Here is a 7788-nt window from a genome sequence, read left to right as displayed (position 1 = left end):
CTGCTGTAAAATACATTCTTAAAACATTCTCAAATCTTTTCTAATCAATTTAAAATAGATATCAGTCCCCCCTTAGGAACATATACACAACCTTATGTTCCTCAAAACAAAAATAAACTGACCAAACGAGAAAAAGAGAAAAAGAAATTACAATAATTGCACACTTGCAATATTACCACCATTTGTAATGTAATGAAACCTGGGGAAAACGTCCATCCTTTTCATTCTATGCCAATGTTATTGTTGGTCTCTTTCTTCTTCATCATTGGGTATCATCGCACAACAGAATACCTTTTTATTCCATTATTTTAGAAAAGTTTTATCATTACAATTCCAATGACATTATAAAACAAAAGAAACAAAAAACCTTTAATCAAATATTCTGGAAGTTTTGTCAACCTCCTCGTCCCAGGATGAAATTCCAGAGCGGCCCTAGGCCTATTAAATTTAAACAGTGCTATATCTAAATAACTAAACAGTTATTTTATTTTAATTTTTTTTTTTTTTATACATTTTCCAACCCAATATTCAGGATAACAATCCTTAGTGTTTACTTTAACTCAAAGTTGACCTGATCAATTCAATACACATCATCCCTTTAATAATTAACATTTATACTAAACACTTTTATTACCAGTATTATCTATTTTCCCAATAGCCCTTTTGTCTCAGTGTTTCTCTCATGAGTGGCCTGGTAATAAAAGTTCAATACCCCAATTCTTTTAATTCATAATTCACCCTGGCCCATAACATTTCAACATGTCTATTATTTGATACAGTTCACAGGTCATCAGACACAGTTGTCCCTCACTATTCAGTCGATTAGGGTGGGTATGAGCTCCACACCCACTTGTGGTGATATTCGCTCCCATGCCTTAAAGCATTCTGACGTCACCTTTTATGACAACTCCCTTATTCTACCGGTGATCTCTCAGATGAATTACAGATGATGTATTTATCAACAAAAACCCTCACAGAAACCCACACTCCAATAAACCCTTTGGAGTAACGTACATCACTTTTTATATGCAGAATGAACAAAGCACATTTGTGTATTTACCCAAAGACCAGAACCCCAGGGAACTGATCATTTTACCGATGAACACATGTTATATCAAAAAAACAAAAATAAACCTATTCCGAATAACTTATTCAATTTAAGGGTACAACTCTACATAATTTTCCCAGGGACATAATAGATTTTCAAAGTAATTATACAGTTTGAATAGAGTCTTGTGTCTTTTAATCATTTAAAAATTAAATCCCACCTGTTCCAACAATTTCTAGTAAAAGGTGATCAGTCTTTCACAGGAAATTCTTAGGAATCAGGGCATTTTGACACCATTAAAATGTTTCCACTCCCCTTTCTTTAGGAACAACTTAAATACATTTTTCAAAAAATAATTCCATCATTCTGCACACCCAAATTGAAACTGAAGTGGAAAAAGCCCTTCCAATAAATCTACTAATGTATATTCATTCCCAGTCCATAGTGCACTTACTAGTAAACCATAGCCAATAGCACACAGGGACTGGACTCACTTATCCAGAACTCCATTTCAGCCTTATCCAGAATTTTTATAGCAGCTGACTTTAATAACTGCTTTCCACGAGTAATACAGTCTCCAATTATATTTTGACCAGAGAAGATTAAAACCTTTTTTTTTCTGGAAAAGAAAGCTATTACATATCGGTTAATACTTACACGTCAGCTTTTAATCTGCAAATGATGTCTTATTTCCATAAACTGTCTTAACATTTTTCAGAGAATGACGGTATAGAATGTCTAACAATTAAAATTCCATCTGTACTCTACATAATGTCAAGTCAAACCGTGATCTAATACTACTTCTTGACCACATATAAAACTGTATATCTCTTGAACCACTCATTGTTCGCTCAGAGACAATCCACACCGCCAGTAAAAATTCCATTCACACTAACCTCAAACCCACTTAGTTGTTTGTTATTTTGACAAGGAAATAAACTCTCGTATATCGCATTTCCTGCTACCACACTAAAGTCTAGTGTCACCTTACACTAATTTTCCCCACTCATATTCGCTATATCCATATTCAAAACAGAACTATTTTCTTATCGTTTTTAGATATTGTCCAATAGTTCCACTACATCGACCCGCACGTCTGCGAGGACGAGTGGAACCACATTTTGTCCTTTTATAGTAATGTATTTGCTGATGAATAGACATGTTACCGGCGGGATGGCGTCCCCCAATTATCCAGTTTTTCATATTCAATCCGAAGTCGTAGAACTAATGTGCGCGCTCTTGATGACACCATGGCTTTTTAAAAACCCTCTATGCTAGGGAGAAACAATCATTTTTGTTTTCATGCCACTATTTATTCATTTATTTTTCCAAATACTCCCCATACACCTTTTATTTATTTATTTTTCCGAGGAGACTAATCTCCTTTCCAATTAAAATTCATTTGTCACATCACTTAATTTCTCTATCAAAGCCTACTCTATTTATAGTACAGACATTATTTCTGAATACTACAAAGACTTAGTCTTATTTCTAGTACAGTACTTCAAATATCACTGTGTTTTTCCCTTATACAGATATCATTATAATTCATTTTATCTGCTTTGGTTTATTCTATTCTTATAGCTCTAATCAATTTTATGATTACATTTACATTACATTTAAGTCATTTAGCAGACTCTCTTATCCAGAGCGACTAAAATTGAAAGTTATACATATCATTCCTGGTCCCCCGTGGAATTGAACCCTCAACCCAGGCGTGCAAGCACCATGCTCTACCAACTGAGCCACACAGGTCCACTGCCCGCTCCGCTTAATCTTCATCTAACGTCTTACTATTACCTTTATTTATTTATGTTGGCTCTACTTTCTTACCTCTTCTCCATATTCTTATTGTTTGATCCTATGGTCAATTTACTAGTGAGTCAAGCCACCCCTGTTCTCCTTTTATTCCTGGCCACTCGATTTTGCACCGCTGCTACCCTGCAGGCTATTTTTTTAGACCGTAGCTTCTGTAGACACAGAGCGTTCTGACGCCTGTTTTTTCCACTTTCTTTGTTTCACCTACGCGAATTCTTAATGTGTCCTGGATTCCACTATTTATCTTGAACCAACTAGATCATTTTTTAACTTTATAGTATAATTTCAATTTATTGGCGCTCACTTTCTGTTCTTGTTTCACACTTTCTATCACGTATTATAACTATCGGTTAACGCCTTTCCTAAGTTTTTTATTTATTATTGTTTTGACACCGTTTAGTAATTCGTACTATGATCGACTTATTACTTTAATCACATCAGCTGGTTTTATCCTTGATTACAACTATTGTTACTTCGAGTTTCTTAATTTCTTCCCTCTATCTTAGATTTAGAGGCACCCCTTCCTCCATCGTCTCTACTCTGTCACAGGGAAGACTGCGCCCACTCCTCTTCTGGGACGCTCTGCCTAAACACACCACACACAACTTGTCTTTCCTTCCCAATGTTCCATTTTTTACACAGATCCACTTTCATTCTTACAACATTCTCATTCATCCTTTTATTTTTCACCTGTTCATTCAATCCCTTGTTTTTTACCTCAAAACAACTTAGTCTTTCTTTATTGACTTAATTCAACTTCCTCCTACATAAGCCTAGACTGCTAAGATTTCTACAATATGACCGAGACTACTGTCTAATCGGATCAGCTTGTCTTCATATCACTATCAACCCCCAATACTTATCTTTCTTCTTTATTATTACAGTAGTATTGTGGCGTGACCTAGCTGAAATTACCAAACCCTGGGTAGCTAGACAGAGCGGTTTTTTATTTCGCAGGATTTCTTTTGCATTTGAACGCCGCACAATCGGTGCCAACGTTTTTCCCTGCCACCTACATATTTCACCCGTACACAGTCCTCCTTTCAGAGCGAAACTATGAAATATTTATTTAACTACTGATTTATGTTTTGACCGTATAAGTTACTTTTGCAGTGAACGCCGACACAATCGGCCAACGTTTTCCTACAACCTACTGATTTATGCTTGACCTATAAAGTTACTTTTGCAGTTGAACGCCGCACAATCGGGCTAACGTTTTCCTACAACCTACTGATTTATGCTTTGACCGTTTAAAGCTACTTTTGCAGTTGAACGTTGCACAATCGGGCTAACGTTTTCTGCGTCCTAAATATTCATAAGCTACTTTTGCAGTTGAACGCCGCACAATCGGGCAAACGTTTTTTCCTGCCTCCTAAATATTCATCCGTTCGGTCCCCCCGTTCTGGGGCGGTAACCATGAAATATTTATTTAACTACTAAATATTCACCAACAGACCCTTCTGCCCGCGCCGTGAATATCCCACCCAAGCAGACTTTTCAAAAATGTTAACCAGCCACTCAGCCAGATGCGCCAAACAACCGCATCATTTAAGCTACACATTCGAACGGTCTGATCTGAACGAGCGCAGCATGCTCACTCTACATCTAACACAAGCAAAGTTCACAGCACCTATTCACTCAGTCTCTATACATGCGCATACATAAATATTTAATACCATTCCCAAATTACACATACATGCAAATTCATGACTAAAAGTTCTTTTGTATTTACTGGTTTCATTTAGAAATTTGAAAGAGAGCCTACGTGCGCTCCTCTCGCTGAGACAGTATCTCTGAAGCAATCTTACACCAACACTTTTCAACTATTGTAAAGAACTTGCTCCGTCTAGTTGGGCGGCCACCTCTGTTTGTTAGATTGTCCAAAGAACTATCTCCAGCCCTGAACGCCATTCCTCAGTCCCTGTCCCTCCTGGCTAGCTCGCCAAATATGTCGTGAAAATCATTTCAAATACAACGGCCAGAACTAACATCAAACATGCTCTTTATTACAACTGTACAGCCAACAGGCATGTCCCCACGGAACACACCCCGCGGAACCCCCTTTCTCAGAACTCCAGCTACTCTATTTATACACACATAGTATTGTCCGTCCCTATGAAGTCATTCACCACCATCGTGCTTTCACATTTGTTTAATAATAGTGGCTAACCCTCTATCCCAGTGTGTCCATTACTCTAGGCGTCACTCTGTCTGACATGATTATGTGTCTAGTACCAAATGGACATGGTCAGACATATGCTAGTGTCAATTGCTTTTAGGCGCCACTTAGGCCACTCTGTCTAACATGATTGTTGTAATGAAAGTCAGACCATATGTCTAGTGTGTCCAACTGTTTCAAGTGCCCATTGTGTCTGATCAGCTCGTCAGCACAATGGAGAAAACAAGAGGGCCAGAATGTCCCCTAGTATATCTCCATTACCACAGTCTCATGATCAACGTGAACATGTGGCTCGCTACTTTAATGTTCATGCTGTCTTATCTTCAACTACATTATCTTACTACTACATTTGCAACGTGAGGGGGGCCCCTCAGTCAAATTTTGGACTACATGTCGTCGCCCACGCACGTTATTGACACATCAATACAGCGACCCACCCGCTCCAACCACCAGGGCGGACCCCCGAACCGTGCAGATGTGGGTACGCAGACCCGCAAGCCACTGTGGCCCCTCATGATGAGTTCAGATTTTTGTGGCCCCCACACCCCATCAAAGTTACCCATCCCTGCTCTAGGGGGCACCACGGTGCCTAACGGTGCTTGTTTTAGTGAATCCGCAAAACACAAGTAGTTCATGGGTTATGTCTGTGTAATTACCATTTAATTTGAGGTTATTTCTGTCTGGTAAARGGAAGTGCTACCGTTTTACATGTAATCTGCTTCCTTCAGATCTGCCKAAACTAAAGATATGTTTCAACTGAGCTGAAGTAACATCTCATGCTTTCTTGTCAACAGTGTTTGATGACGAAGGTGTGACTGAGCCTCTTCGTCTTCAGAGAACCTCCCTGGTGCCTTTACCTCCGTTCATACCAAAGACTCTCCTCTCCCTCAACGTGATAGGCTAGCTAGACTGCTGGATGACATTGTCTCCGTGTCTGCCTCAGAATGTCTGTCCTCCCCTCGATCCGCCGACATTTCACAAATGTAAAATTACAAACGCCTGTAGTGTAGAGATTATTTATGGATCAATATCTTCGTTATAGTATTTTAAATAATTGCATTTAATCACATTTGGCATTWATCATGCTTCATGCTTTTTTCATTTTACTGCACATGTTATTTCCTCCTTTTAACAGCAGCACGCTGTTATATACCTCGTTAAATTTAACGACTAACTCAGCTAAGCCAAAGATGTTTATTTTATGACTCTACGCTTGTATTTAACTACCAATCTCAGCCAAATATGTGTTTTATTGTCATGTGTGTTTTTGTAACCTGATTATGTCTACCTGCCTGATCTACCAGGCCTCGATGTGCTCCATAGTGTTTACTACTGTGTTATTCCCTGGCTTGAATGTATACTGTGGGGATATAGGAATAGAATGCCTGAGAGGGGCTCTGAGGGTTCATCTCAAATTGCATCCTCTTCTTTCCAATTCCTAGAAACAAATCTCCCACATTGCAGTTTTCTCCCAATTGTATTTCTCCTGCAGGTGCATATAGAAGAAGGGGAACAGGGAGAGCTGAACCACTTTAGTGTACTGAGACGCACCCTGAAATTTTGACTGAAACCCAATGCAGCAGAGCAGCCCCTGGGGGCCAGGGTGCATGAGTGGTCAGGTGGACACCAGTATGTAGGCCATACAGGCGTAGCTGGGATGGGCTCACATTCCCCGACACCAGGCAGAAGTGATCAGCTCAGTGCTGAAACGGTTAATCTGGTGCTGGGTTAAATCAAGCGGGTCGTAATCTTTGCACACAACGCTAATCCCCCGAGTTGAGGGGGGGATCAATATTGATATAAGGAGGTGACTGACCCTGTCACAACAAAGGTTGTTTTCTGTGTGTGGCCAGCTGAATGTTGTTCCTCCAGGGCTGCCATATGTTATACTGTAGTACTACTACTGTAGTGGGTGTCCACRAGCTTCCATAGCCACAAAGTCATATTCCACAGTCGTAATTGACTACAAAAACAAGCTTTTTGGTTTTAATTTAAGGTTAGCAGTATGGTTAAGTTCAGGACTAAGGTTAGGTTTAAAATCTAATTTTAAGACTTTAATTGTAGAAATGGGTGGGGTGTATGACTTTATGGTAACGAGCATCAACCACTTTGGAGGGATAAACTAGTGTCGGCTACTCATTAGAATGAGCTGGATTTCACTGAGTTTAAACCCTGGTGGATTGATTTGTCACTGGAATGTGGTCCAATAACATTTTGTGTAAGGGTTGCGGTCTTCCTGAATTGATCCTGACCAGGATCTCAATCTACATTTCATGCATGGTGTGTTTTGGTTGCCTGCAGTATTTTTACACGAAGTTGCATGTGTTTAGTTGATTTTATATTTAAGGACCGCACCGATCAATGTGTTCAAAGTTTTTATATGAAATAATTTTCTTCAAATAAATGTTAACTCTTTGATTTATCATTACTATCCTCTGTGTGCTCTTCACATGACTGTTTACATCAGTGTTAAGGTGGGATGGGGACTTTCAGGTTTACTCAGTCGGCAAACTATTGCGCAACCATGAAGGAATGCACAGTATCTCTAACAGGYCACGATGTGAATTATATTGGGGTTTCTCTGATATATCACACAAATCAATTGAACTGATCGATGATAATGTTGCATACACTGGTGCTCTAGCTCAAAGCGCGCGTCCGGGGAACAGATCATGTCATGGATTTGCGTGCAGCAGCGAGAGAGGAAGACGGAGAGAGCTAGCGACGTGCTTGTGTATTGTCA

The 7788-nt window shown here is 39.4% G+C and overlaps 1 protein-coding gene across 1 annotated transcript in view; it reads left to right on the top strand.

Moving 5' to 3' along the window:
• The window catches only part of LOC111968872 (keratinocyte-associated protein 3), a 14186-nt gene extending 6718 nt beyond the window's left edge, over positions 1–7468 (top strand). The window contains exon 7 of the mRNA XM_023994798.2: positions 5840–7468. The gene's annotated coding sequence lies outside the window, so the exon portion shown is untranslated. The remainder of the gene's footprint in view (positions 1–5839) is intronic.
• The last annotated feature ends 320 nt before the right edge of the window (positions 7469–7788 follow it).

The sequence above is a fragment of the Salvelinus sp. IW2-2015 genome, linkage group LG9 (assembly GCF_002910315.2).
Source record: "Salvelinus sp. IW2-2015 linkage group LG9, ASM291031v2, whole genome shotgun sequence".
Classification (NCBI taxonomy): Eukaryota; Metazoa; Chordata; class Actinopteri; order Salmoniformes; family Salmonidae; genus Salvelinus; species Salvelinus sp. IW2-2015.
The sequence above is the reverse complement of the archived record's forward strand: the minus strand, read 5'-3'. Positions and strand labels throughout refer to the sequence as shown.